The sequence below is a fragment of the Mesoplodon mirus genome, assembly GCF_964341445.2.
Source record: "Mesoplodon mirus genome assembly, chromosome: 17".
NCBI lineage: Eukaryota > Metazoa > Chordata > Mammalia > Artiodactyla > Ziphiidae > Mesoplodon > Mesoplodon mirus.
This window is the reverse complement of record NC_138993.1, coordinates 17,591,433-17,605,442: the sequence shown is the minus strand read 5'-3', so window position 1 is coordinate 17,605,442 and position 14,010 is coordinate 17,591,433. Positions and strand designations below refer to the sequence as shown.

At 37.0% G+C, this 14,010-nt stretch overlaps 1 long non-coding RNA gene across 1 annotated transcript in view; it reads right to left on the bottom strand.

Moving 5' to 3' along the window:
- LOC309792808 overlaps positions 1-13,546 on the bottom strand; it is a 28,569-nt gene extending 15,023 nt beyond the window's left edge. Inside the window, exons 1-3 of the long non-coding RNA XR_014291802.1 lie at positions 13,347-13,546; positions 12,062-12,120; positions 10,639-10,705 (exon numbers count right to left, since the gene is read on the bottom strand). This is a non-coding gene — a long non-coding RNA (uncharacterized lncRNA). The remainder of the gene's footprint in view (positions 1-10,638; positions 10,706-12,061; positions 12,121-13,346) is intronic.
- Between the last annotated feature and the right edge of the window lie 464 nt (positions 13,547-14,010).

Below are 14,010 nucleotides of genomic sequence, written 5' to 3'. Positions count from 1 at the left end.
CTAAATTTCAAGTACAGAAGAATCATTCTAGTTATGAGAAGAGTAGTCAAAATAAGCTGCTAGTTGAGGTAATGACTGCCTTATCCCCAACTGACAATCCAAGATTAGCCACTAAATTGCTAAAGGGATATAAAAAATTAAGACAATGTTTATCTATAAATATTACCTCTGCCATGAGGACTCATAGTAGATAAGAGGTTTGGAGAGGGGGAATGCTTTTCTTCTCCCAGTATATATATATATATAATTTTTTAATATAGATTTACAAGAGGTTTTTATGAAGGTTTTTTTTTTTTAATGGGATACAGTAAAGGGATCAATTTGACACATGTCCTCAGACATATTGGCAGTTTTCCTTAAACTATGGAGTTCCTCATCTGTTATTTTTTCATTCTGTATACTGTACGTTCCCAGGCAACTCTCAAATTTGTAAACACAGCTATGGACACACTATTTGCTTTAACAGTAGTTACCTGGAAATCGAGGTCTCTGTTTTTGTTATATTCCCCTCCCCTACATTTCTTAATCATATGTAACGTTTGTGGTTACAGGTTGACTTTCAAGTTCCTAAGTCTGTGCCTGATGGTTTGTAGCCTCTAGTGTGAAGCAAGAGGAAAATGAGTAGTCAGGAACTGGTCACTTTGAACGTGGGAGGGAAGATATTCACCACAAGGTCTTCAACCTTAAAGCAGTTTCCTGCCTCTCGGTTGACACGTATGTTAGATGGCAGAGACCAAGAATTCAAGATGGTTGGTGGCCAGATTTTTGTGGACAGAGATGGTGTTTTATTTAGTTTCATCTTAGATTTTTTGAGAACTCACCAGCTTTTATTACCCACTGACTTTTCAGACTATCTCAGGCTTCAGAGGGAGGCTATATTCTATGAACTTGATCCTCTGGTGGATCTCTTAAACCAAGAACACCTGCTACAGCCAAGACCTGCTCTTGTGGAGGTACATTTCCTAAGCCGAAACACTCAAGCTTTTTTCAGGGTGTTTGGCTCTTGCAGCAAAACAATCGAGATGTTAACTGGGAGAATTACAGTGTTTATAGAGCAACCTTCAGCACCGACCTGGAGTAGTAACTCCTTCCCTCCTCAGATGACCTTACTTGCACTGCCTCCACAAAGACCTTCTTACCATGACCTGGTTTTCCAGTGCGGCTCTGACAGCACGACTGATAACCAAACTGGAATCAGGTATTTTGTATTTTGAAGCCTCTATTCTACACCGGTTCCTGATGTTTCCCCTCAAACTTGAAATTTTCTCATTTCAGTTTTGGAAAAAAATGATTACTCAAAATGATTTTTTGTGGGGGGAGTAACCAGCAGAGTTGGGTGGAATGACCAGGTAATTATTGTCCAAACTGGGATACTTTTCAGAGTGAAAGAAGAAGTTGTTATTATGTGGGACAATAGGAATAAATCAAAATTGTCCAGGGAAAACTGGGACTATGGTCATTTAAGTTGTAGGAGGAAACAATTTTATAGATTATGTTCTGTTACTATGGAATGAGAAGTCTTTTTCTCCCCAAGGGTTTCTTTTCGTTGCTGGTATATAGTAAAGCCTCAACAGTTTGTCATGATTTCCTTACACTATGTACAGTTGTTCTTTCAGTCCTTCTGATTTGGCTACTGATTTTTCTCCATTCCACTTTATTTTTAAACACCATTAAGGCAGATATATCTCATGGCAAATCTGGTCTCCTGTTACATTGTTGGCACTCTTACACAACTCAAAATACTGGGATAGGCTGTCAGTATATTAAGGATAGTCGCTTCTGAGTCAGTCACTTTCTCCTCCTGTTATCCTTGGCTGGACCCTAAGGCGGATTTCCACTCTACTGTCACGGACACTTTTTTTTCGCCCCTTAGAAATGTCTTAATGCTGTCCCACTATTATTTTACTGTGAAAGCTGGCTTTAATTTTCAGGAGGGGAAAAAAAAAAGGTCTACATATGTTCTTTACTGACAGTATTTAAATAAGATGCACGTTTTGGGGGTCAAGGTAGACAGACATATTTTGGGATATTTTCTTAACTTCTGCAGTAACCATAAGAAATGATCAATGTTTACCCCTCCCACAACATACCCCTTGGTCCTGCATACCAGCTGAAGAACCCAGTAGGACAGTAGGACAGTAGGACAGTTCTTAAGTTTTTATGCTTTATAATTTCCTGCCTTTCCAAAGAGGCATGAAATGTCATTTTGGGGAAAGAGATCCAGCTAACAGGCTGATTGTGAAGAAAACCTAAGACCCTATCTTCACCTCAAAATGTTTTAAGATACCTCTGGGCACAGTTGGTGGGGTACTAACATAAATAGACGGGAAATAACCAGTTTTTTGTTTTTGTTTTTTAATTTGTGTGATTAAGATCTTCGGGGATTCCTTTCTAAAAAGTTAAAAAACTAAGGAAAAATGGTGTCATTGATTTCAAGAAGAAACATGCAAGATAAAAAGTTATCCTGGAAATACTAAACGCGCTTTAAAAGCTATGCATTTGGAGAAGTTGACTATAATCTTGAAAAACATTAGAAACTCAAGTTGGGATATTTGTGTGTACACAGTGACAGTAGTTTTCCCTTTGCTGTTAAGTGTTTGTGTTTTACAAATAGTACAAAATTTTTTTTCATCTTAATGAGAGAATGACATTATATTTAAATTCCAAAATAGATAATTCCAAAACCAGAAGCTATTTTTAAAACTTTTTCTTGCATCCCCAAAGAGTATTCTTTTCAGTTGTTTGAAGTTTAGAATTTTTTTCAGCTTATAAGTGGTCGTGATTTTTTTCTATAGTTCCAATTCCAAAGTAGAGGTGGATAACCCAAATAAGGTGACATTATTGGGAGTTCAGGTGATCGGATGAAAGCTCTTGGTCTTAAGGGGCCCACCTTAGGTATATAATTATTTAGCTACAATCATTTTTATTTCTTGCTCACTCCTTGTGGTCTGAATCTGTCCATTCAGATGTTTTTCTTGAAGGTGGAAAGTGGAGGAGTGAGCCTGAACGGCCGCTCAGAGCCTGGTGTATCATCCAGCTGTTCAGTATGTTCTACTAATATGATTTATCACTCTGAGGTCTTGGTAACCTAGCAAGTTGCTCAGTTATTATCTCTCAAGTTCACAGTACTAGAAATACTTGGCGCGCATCTTGCAGAGGGCCATACCACATTATCAAGTCAAGTTATGGTCACAGGATTCTAGAGTCTCTTTGGTAGCCATCTTCTATCTGACCTTTCCTTTATAAACTAGCTCAAATGGAAAAGTGTACTTGCCTTTTAAGTTTTAAAAATAAGTTTTGATTTTCCATTTCCCATTAGTTTCTTTTATCTTTTTTTTATGCCTTGAAATCTTCCATTTTTCATTTTGGCCTCTTAGGGAATCAAGTATTTAGGCCAAGTGATTTCTTGCAAGTACATTCCACTTTGTTATCACCTACTATATACTATTTGCATCTTAATTTTGTGAGACGTTCTGTAACATTTTTTCTCTTTGACAAAAGTTTCTAGGTTATAAAATCAAGATCTGGGGTTTGGGGGTAGATGAAATGATTTACTAATGTTAAAAAGTTGCTGTATTAAACATAAATGTGCTTTTGATATGTACTTTGTAGTTTTATAATTCTTACATTTTATTATTGAATTTTTTTCTTTGCCTAGAATGAGTTTCTAAATGTGAGCTACAATAACCACTCTATCAATCATAATTAAAAGGAGGCTAGGGATGACCCCAAGGCTCTTTTTATCCCATAAAACCACAGATAGTTTAGGTTGCTGCCTGGAACTAAAGCCTTTTTTTTTTTTTCACATCTCATAAACAAATGGTGGGAGGACACAAAGGATATAAAAATATCCTGATGGTAGATAAAGAAGGGGCAATATAGCTATATCTTTATGGACATGTTATGTTGACATTATTAAAGCAACATATAGTCAATCTGAAAAGTTCAGGTATATTTTTCTTGAATACTATGTATCTATCGAGTTTTCCAGAAAGTTTTGTCATTTTGACTCCAGAAGCCTCTGGACCCCATGTTTTGCTCTTCAACAATGGACAGTTATTGAGAAAAATTGACAATAAAGTCTTCTTGACATTTAACATCTGCAAAATTTCACATGAAAAATGCATTTGATAGGAGAAAGTCACAAAAGAAAATTTGTAATGTCAGTGCTGGTAATGGGTAAAATTAGATATGGGGGAAACTGTAAATGTATCAGATGTTCATTAAAAAGATGGAATCAATTAATTAAATCGATTAAAACAATATTTAGTAAGTTGAAAACAAAATTTGGAAATAGTTAAATTACATTATATGAAAATTAAGCTAATTTAATTGTTTGATCAAATTGTTTGCTCCAGAAAATAATTTCTCAATGAAAATTCATCAATGTTAGCTATATTCCTAAATGTGGAATTAAAATGACTTTGGAGATCACAGCAAGGTCTCTGTTTTCCGTAGCCTGAAAGTCCTGGCTTGGATTTATAAATGAAGTCTTTAAAAATATCTGATCAGAAAATGGTTTGATACCTTTATTTGAGGTTATAAATCAAATGTTTCTGTTTAGTTTTGCTGGTTATTAAAGGGATGTTTTATAATTGAACATTTTTGTGTGTCCTAGGTATGTTTCTATAAAACCTGATAACCGAAAACTGGCCAACGGAACTAATGTCCTCGGCTTACTGATTGACACTTTATTAATGGAAGGCTTCCATCTGGTCAGCACCAGAACAGTACCCTCTGAAGACAAAACTGAATGCTATAGCTTTGAAAGGATAAAAAAGCCTGAAGCTCTTGCCATGAACAAAACACTGAAACCAGAGACTACCCTCATGCCAGAGCAATCTCAGAAAAAGAAATGAGGTTCTCTGTTCTCTTTTAGAGTAAAAAGAAATTGCCATTTTCTTGTTTGGAAATTCCATATTTAGGGCATATATGTTAGTCAAATATGTACTCACCCTAACTTTCTGGCCTTCTACCATACCATCTTTGGGCAACCACAGCTTAACAGTGCTTAGGCCACACTGACTACACGCTGCTCTCTAAACAACACCGTGCACTTGGTGCTTTGGCGCACATTCCTTCTACCTTCAATGCCTCTTTCCCTTTCTCTTCTTCATGAACACTTATAAAACGTTCAAGAATGGACTATGGAATCAGACTGCTTGATTTCTAATCCCAACTAAGTCACTTACTAGCTATATGGCTTGGGCAAGTCATTTAACATCTCTCTGCCTCAACTTTTTCATCTATCAAATGAGGATAATAAATATATCTCCCTTATAGGATATATGAGGATTAAAGGAGATAATGTAAAGCACTCAACACACTGCCTGGCACATGGCAGGCACTCAGTAACTATCAGTGATGATAATGATGAAGAAGATGGGTGACCCACTTTCAACTGTACCTCTTCTGTAAGGCCTTGTTTTCCTCCTTTCCTAGGCATAGTAATCAGCCCTTTCCTCTATCTAGACTTACATGCCATCATAAAAACAAATTTTTCTCACTTGAATGTGAGCTCAATCCACTCAACAGTTTTAACTCTACTATGTGTAAAGCACTGTGCTGACCACTTGTTGAGAAATACCTTTGTTACCAATTAGCACCTACTCTGGTAAAAAGCTTTTGCATATAACTTCTACTAACATTTAAAATACACATATTACTTTTTTTTTTTTTTTTTTTTTTTTTTTTTTGCGGTATGCGGGCCTCTCACTGTTGTGGCCTCCCCCGTTGCGGAGCACAGGCTCCGGATGCGCAGGCCCAGCGGCCATGGCTCACGGGCCCAGCCGCTCCGCGGCATATGGGATCCTCCCAGACCGGGGCACGAACCCGTATCCCCTGCATCGGCAGGCGGACTCTCAACCACTGCGCCACCAGGGAGGCCCATACACATATTACTTTTTAAAAAATATTTATTTATTTGGCTGCGCCGGGTCTTAGTTGCAGCATGTGGGATCTTTTAGTTGTGGCATGCAGAATCTTTTAGTTGTGGCATGCGAACTCTTAGTTGCGGCACGTGGGATCTAGCTCCCTGACCAGGGATTGAACCTGAGCCCCCTGCATTGGGAGTGCAGAGTCTTAGCCACTGGACCACCAGGGAAGTCCCCTACACATATTACTTTGACTTAGTGAGTCCTCTTGTAGGAATTTCTCTTATACACATGTCTTTAAAATGTTAGGATAAATATCTAGAAAGGGAATCATTAGATCAAAGAGTACCAAGTACTCTGCACATAGCAGGGTTAAAAAACATTGAGTGGAAGCAGTTGAGAAGCATTTTAAAAAGTACCATTCATTCATTCAAAAACATCTGTTAAACATTTGTTGAACACTATACTAACTTTTCAGAATTAAAACATTTACTCATGACAAAAATCCTTATTCTCAAGGAACTCACATTCAAGTGAGACAGTGTATCATCATAACAGCGAAAAATTGGAAGTAAACTCAAAGTGCATCAACAGGGAATGGGTATAAATTATGGTTCATACAGTGAAATACCGTGCAGCCTTTAAAAAGAATGAGACAGCAGTTTATAAACTAAGAAGGGAGGATTGTCAAATATACATAAAGTGAAAAAAAGCAAGGTGTAAGACAATGTATAAAGTGGAAAAATATATTTCCACTTTATATGCAGTACCTAGTTTCCATCTGCGGAAAGATATATGATACTCATATAACTATATTCATGGAATTTTCAGCAAAGATATGTGTCACCTGTAGAGAGGAAACTGGGTGAGTGGGGTTTGGGTGTGGGAGGAAGATTTACTTTTCATCAGACCAGGTAGGTCTTTTTTAAAAAAGGAAGAAAAAGCCATACCTGAAAGATTGTGTGTGTGTGTGCCAGGGTTGGAGGCATGTTATGGCATAGTATGGCCTATTATCTCATACTGACATAAATTTTACTCTTCCATCCTTTCTGTGAAACCCCTACAGTTAGTAAAGAAATTACACTCCAGAAATTTCTAGTAATTACTTATAGATTTGTGTACTAAGTTGCAGGGAAGAAAGGTTTTTAAAAAAAATTTCCTAATAGTACCTCAAAAGATTATGTATAATGGAAAAGTGCAAAATACTTCAAGATTAGTAACGTTAAGGTTAGCAACGGAAAATAATGGCCCAAATAAGAAAAAAAGCCTTATGAATGAGTGTTTTGTTTTTGGTGGCACACATCCTCTCTTTACTGCAGAAAAAACCAACTTAGTTGTTTTAGTCTGTCATCTTAGTTTTGGGGATGATGTGTCTGGCCTGGTTCCCTTGCTAGCATCATATTCGAGGGCACAATATTTCTAGTCTGCTAAGTTTTGGGCACGCGTGTGATTTAACTAGCTGGGTGTAGTTGGCATGGTTATATATGTTACACTGTTTAATTCCGTATAGGGCTTTGCTGATAAGATGATTCAAAACTGATAAGTGGTTAAAAGAATAGTGAAGCAAAAAATACTGTAACTACAGGTTGGCAAGGAATAAGACAGGAAATGTTTAAACTGCTATTATGTGTTCTTAGTCATTCACACTTGCCGGAAATTAGCTTGAGATGAGAAATAAAATGTTCTTTTTAATGTGCTAATAGAAACATGACCCTATGGAAACATGTAATATATACATGTTTAATTAATTCAGTCAGAAAATATTTATTGACATCTACTGTGTGCCAAATACTATTCTAGACACTGGGGAGCAAGGAGCTGCAAGGAGCAAAAGAAGGTCTTCCCTTCTAGAGCTCACTAACTACAGTTCATAACACTGACAATGGGCTTAAATTAAAATAACTTAAGCCTTTAATTAAACAGTTCCTCAAAAGTCATGGGTTCACAATCCAGAGGTTTTTAGAAGGAGATAGATAACCAAAATTTAAAAATGTATATTATTCATTAGGAAAAGTGTACTTTCAGAGTGGATTGAGTTTCTTATTTTAGTAAATATTTTAGAGATGATATTATCTGGAGACACATCTGTCAAGATTATCTAAGTAATAAGCCTCTTGTCTTCACTCCAACATAGAGTGGGGCACTGTAACTGGGATGTCAAGACGTGCAGAAAAGAGTCTTGTTTTAGAAAAGGAGGCAGGCATATGGCTGGAAGAAAACAGGCTTATGTTAGATGCACCACAGGCAAATTTAAACTCTTGCCTGCTTTAGGAAAAAAAAAAAAAGACTTTAACATCTTCATATGAGCATCACTTAACTTCTCGACTGAATTGATTATAAGAAAATCATAAGAAATTATAAGAAAATAATGGCAGAAGCTTGTCTTGGCCAACCAAACTGAAAACTTTGGTCTATCAAATCATATACTCCTATCAATCCATCTCAGATACACAGGTATGAGTCATCACAAAGCATGGTTTGTCAGTCTTAACGATACCAGTGATAGTTGGGCCTCCCCTATTCTTCCACTTATGTTTGTTTCAGCCTCTTTCCATCACCTACAGTTTCATTTCTGATTAGGCACTAAAGATTTTAGCTTATTCTTGAACCTCAACAATGTAACCTTATAAGTTGTTGGAAGTTCTCCCTACAAAGATTTTCTGAAAAGGAGCTCTGGTGTTGAATTTTACTCTCCAATTTAATATACAAGTCATAATTACAAAGAATCTACAAGTCATAATTACAAAGAATCCTTAGGTTATGTTAAAGTCAAAATTAATTCGGGCTGCTTTCAAAATATATCTGAATTCAGGAGCCTGAAGTAATATAAAATGGTCAAGGGAAAGGAGCTTGAGAAATATATGATTTAGGGAATTGTAAGCTGTTTCTATTTGTCTTGTATTCTGTTTACATCTGACAAATGTCAGCTTAGTTTTATAAGTCTTTGTATTGGTTCTCTATCATAAATAACAGAAATGGTCACATTAACAGAGACCTTGCTGGAATAACAAAAGACTTGCTAAGACCTCTAACTATCCTATATTCTACTTTTATTTTTCCTCTGTGCTGGGGAAGTTGACTCTGTAATAGCACACTTAGCAATGTAAAAGCCACTAAGAGGAAATTTTTAAAAAGAAATTTGGGAAATTTTATTACCTTCCTGGAGCCAGTGAACCCGTGGAAAACACCAGTGTGACATCAAACTTAGTGTTTTAAACAAAAGTTCAAGAAGTATGGAGATGAGATGAAAATATATTACTAAAAATACTTAGATTTCTGGAAAATCAACAACATCATAAAAACCATACTTACTCACCAGCTTGGTCCCAGAACAGCTTTGTCATGAATTGTTAGGCCTTCTATTGGATCTATCTGAGATGAAAAGTTATGTGCAAATTTCACCAAAAGACTCATCATCTCAATATTTCTGAGCTCAGAAAATGCCTTAATATATATCTAAGCTATGAGGTCGATCCAACTCCCAAAATATTTTAATAGATTAAAAAGCTAACACCTTACATGGTGAAGGGGAAATGAGTATTAAGCATGGCACAGAATAAATAAGCAACAAAATACAGCAAAACAAATAGGAATTTGCTCCCAAAACTGAAATGTGCCTAAGACTTATTTAATCATACAGAGCTTTCTGCACCTTCAGATTTCACACCAACACCTCAAATCCATAAATCATTGTTTTAAAGTGTTTTTTTTTACTCTATCAGTTGAGTAAAACACACCAACTACCAAGTGTTTCTATTTCATGTTACTTTTCTCATTTCACAATCTGGTAAGAATTTGAATGTCTTTGAGTTCCCAAGTTGGAAGCCAAACAGGAGAGGTTTATCTTACCCTTCTTGTAATAAGAGACCCCAAGAAAGTCTGGCTGAATGTCTGAGGTTCCATGAGTTCTTTTAAGATGAGGACTGGGATTGTGCTTTATATTGGTCTTTATATTCCCCCACAGTGCTGGACATCTAAGAGTCTTAACTGAACTGAACTGAAAAATTTGGAACACTATAGTCTCAGTAAACAGGCACTTGGAAAAACAAGAATTATAGTAGATTCAAAGATAGATGAGGATACTTTACATAAAGAGTCTGAAAGAGTTGATTCAAGTTAAAGACTACAGAAAAAAACCCATGGTATCTTCTACTAGAAGTTTATGTGGGTAATCACACAAAAAATGAGACGAAAGTCTAGATGTATATAGAAATACTAAGTAATTGAAAGTTATGCAAAACTGGACTTTCCTGGTGGGGCAGTGGTTAAGAATCCTCCTGCCAATGCAGGGGACACGGTTTCGAGCCCTGGTTCAGGAAGATTCCACATGCCACGGAGCAACTAAGCCCGTGCGCCACAACTACTGAGCCTGCGCTCTAGAGCTTGTGAGCCTCAACTACTGAGCCTGTGTGCCACGACTACTGGAGCCCATGCACCTAGAGCCCGTGCTCCACAACAAGAGAAGCCACCACAATGAGAAGCCCGCGCACCACAACAAAGAGCAGCCCCCGCTCACTGCAACTAGAGAAAGCCCACGCACAGCAACGAAGACCCAACGCTGCCAAAAAGAAATAAATTAAAAAAAATAGTTATGCAAAATTATACATTTAATCAGAGTAAAATAGCTCAGCCAAAACTGGAATATACCATAATTTGCTAATAAAAATGCAATGCCACGAGTGCTTAGTAATTAAATAAATATTACCGGAATACAAATTCAGAATGAATGTTACATGACTATAATCAATATTAAATCTTGACTTACCTCCATAATTTAGGAGTCATGAAAAGATAGTCGAAGTCATCAGACCAGGCACATAAGTCAGATGCAACTAGGATGGAAATATAGAAACAAATGTTCCCAGTTCTGGATAACCTGCCTTGAAGACATAGGTTCACTGAATTCGGATTAATCAAATGGTTCAAGGATTTAGGTAAAATGGTATAAAAGACTCTGGTATATTCAGAAGACATGTTACTGAGTTTTTTAAAGGCTATTTTGGAGACATAGATTAACATTTTAGGTTTCCTTACATATCATTAAAGTAGAACATATTAGAAATTTAAAACATAGAGTAATGTGGTATTTCTGTCCCATGATGGGCATGTAATTACTAGGTAAACAGATCAAGATGCTTTGACTTTCTAAATAGGAATCCTATAAAACAAGTTTTAGCTCCTAGAAAATCAAAATACTTGCTTTCAATTAATTAAAAAAATTTTTTTTTGTTTTGCTTTGGTCACTTTTTAAACTTCTGGCTACAATTTAAGCAGTACTGAATTCCTATTTGATTTTTTTTGGCTAACACGTTTCTTCAGAAGCAAACCTAATTTAGGGTGAAAAGGAGAAAATGTTTTAGACCTCTTAGACAGAAGCTTTATTTCCTCTTAACTGTGTTTCTCCATCAAAAACAAGTATTCAAATAAGGAATCTCAATTATCTAAACCTATTTTTGGCCATCTTCTGGAATTTCTTGTTATATCTCTTTTGAAATGCCACAGTTGCACTCTTGGAAAACTTGTCTTCCTGGTTTTCAAATTTCTGTTTATTATTACAACTCTTCAGCCAGAATGCCAGGTCTTTGTGCTGTACTGTGTCTTGAAACTGGAGACCAGCACATTTCCCACAGTTCAATTACTTGCTTTTCCATTTGAGAAATTAAAGCCATGTCAATTTTATAGTTTTAACTGACTGAATTATTTGGACTTTAAGTTCTCAATTTCATTCCCTCAATGTAATACTGGGAAAGATCTTTGTTTAATGAATAGAAGCAAAGGTAAGGTTCAAGAATAATTAGGGGCTTCCCTGGTGGCACAGTGGTTAAGAATCTGCCTGCTAATGCAGGGGACACGGGTTCGAGCCCTGATCCGGGAAGATCCCACATGCTGCGGAGCAACTAAGCCCGTGCACCATAGCTACTGAGCCTGTGCTCTAGAGACCACGAGCCACGACTACTGAGCCCATGCGCCACATCTACCGAAGCCTGCGTGCCCGAGAGCCCGTGCTCCACAATAAGAGAAGCCACTGCACTGAGAAGCCCATGCACCCGCAACGAAGAGTAGCCCCCGCTCACCACAACTAGAGAAAGCCAGCGCGCAGCAATTAAGACCCAACGCAGCCAAAAATAAATAAATAAAATAAATAAATTTTTTAAAAAAAGAATAATTAACACATTTTAGTCACTGACCTTCATAACTGATACCAGTGTAGGGTTTTCCTATAGGCACAAGCTTGAGATATGACACTCTAAGAAAAAAAGGAGAGTTTTAATTCCATTTTGGAAATGTTCATTTAAGACAACATGCCTAATCAAATAATTTTTTTTATGTAAATGTGTTTATGTACTTCTTTTTAAAATAAAGGGATATACTGTCTTTAATAAAGAACTTCAGTTAGCTTGTCTACCCTTATCAGTTTTGAGTGGATAACTGACAAATTTACCTCTCCAGCCAGACTTTTACATAGGATTCCAGTTCTGTATATTCAGCGACTTTTTTTTTTTTTTTTTGTGCAGTACGCGGGCCTCTCACTGTTGTGGCCTCTCCCGTTGCAGAGCACAGGCTCCGGACGCGCAGGCCCAGCGGCCATGGCTCACGGGCCCAGGCGCTCCGCAGCATGTGGGATCTTCCCCGACCGGAGCACGAACCCGTGTCCCCTGCATCGGCAGGCGGACTCTCAACCACTGCGCCACCAGGGAAGCCCTTCAGCGACTTTTAATCAAAGCATTTCAAAAGGAATGCCTGGATATCATCTTAAATTCAATATTACAAAAATGGGACTCAAAATCTTTCCTTCTCAAACAAGCTTCTCTTAACTCTCTCCTTTCAGTGATACTATCATTGTCTTTCAGTACAGAAAATGTGTAATTTTTTACACCCCCCCCTTTTATCCAACTCATCATGATGTTCTACAATTTTTTCTTTTGAAATATCTTAAATTTATTCTCTTATCTCCATTCTCATTGCCACCATTCTGTTCAGGTTTTCTTCACTCCTAGATCACCACAGTAGTCACATGCCCAGTTTCTTTGCCAACAGACTTTCTTAGAATCCTTCTATATATAGTATAGCCACATTTAATTTCCAAAAATTCCATTATTTTGTAAGTTTTCATTATTTTGTTTCAAGAGGCCATAATACCTCCCTATTCCTTGCTATATCAAGACTAAGAGTCCTCTAATTGGTTATCTAGGCAAAGGCCCAATAACTTAGTTCTAACCTGGTTATCTAAATTCATGTAACTTTTGTCTCAGGTCTTAAGGCAAAGGTCCCAAGTTACTTTTGGGGGAATACTACATTCTATTTTGGCTGCATTCTATTTCTCACCCACAAACCAGAAAAGTCCACCACTTGACAATTCAGTGCATCTTATTTACAAGCATTCAGGCCACAAATTACAAAATGAAGACATTTTTTTATTGAGTCAGCAGAGACAACTGTCTAGTCCCCCTGCAATTCCCTAAAGTTACTTACAGTTTTGAACTGAGGAGACCATCTCATGTGGCATTTATCGCCCTTTACTAGAGTGAGCTGTTGTCTGGCACTTTGCTCTGTAGGGACAATGTGTTTTCTGCTTCCAGTCTCAGTCCTTTCTCCACATGGTCTAGGTACCCGTGATATAGTCAGTTCTCACTTTTTTTTTTTTTTTGTGGGGGCAGTGGTGATGTCAAAATGAGTGCCTAGAAAACAGGTCATAAAGCAAATCAGTGTAGAGGGGAAACTGCTTCACCGTGGGAACCATTATTTAATTGCTGGTTGAATTCCTGACTTCTGGCTAAATGTTAAGTATAACAAATATGTCAACCTCCCTCAAAGCCAAACCCAACCCAACAGCAACATTAGACTTTTCAAAAAAATGTAATTTATATTTATATAGGTTCTGGAAATCAAACATAAATGTCCTATAGATTTTATATAAAAGCTCTTAAGGATACATAAAAATAAATCCTTATCACATTATAAATATGACTTAAATGTCCTAGCAGAAAACAAATGCTACATATTTGATCCACAATTTTCTTTGCCTTCTGAGATTTCTGAAAGCTTTTTCATGCGACTTGGATACTCTCTTACAAAATTGTCCAAGAAAGTTTATAAGAAAACCCATTTCACTCAATAAGGTAGCTCTAGTAAGCGG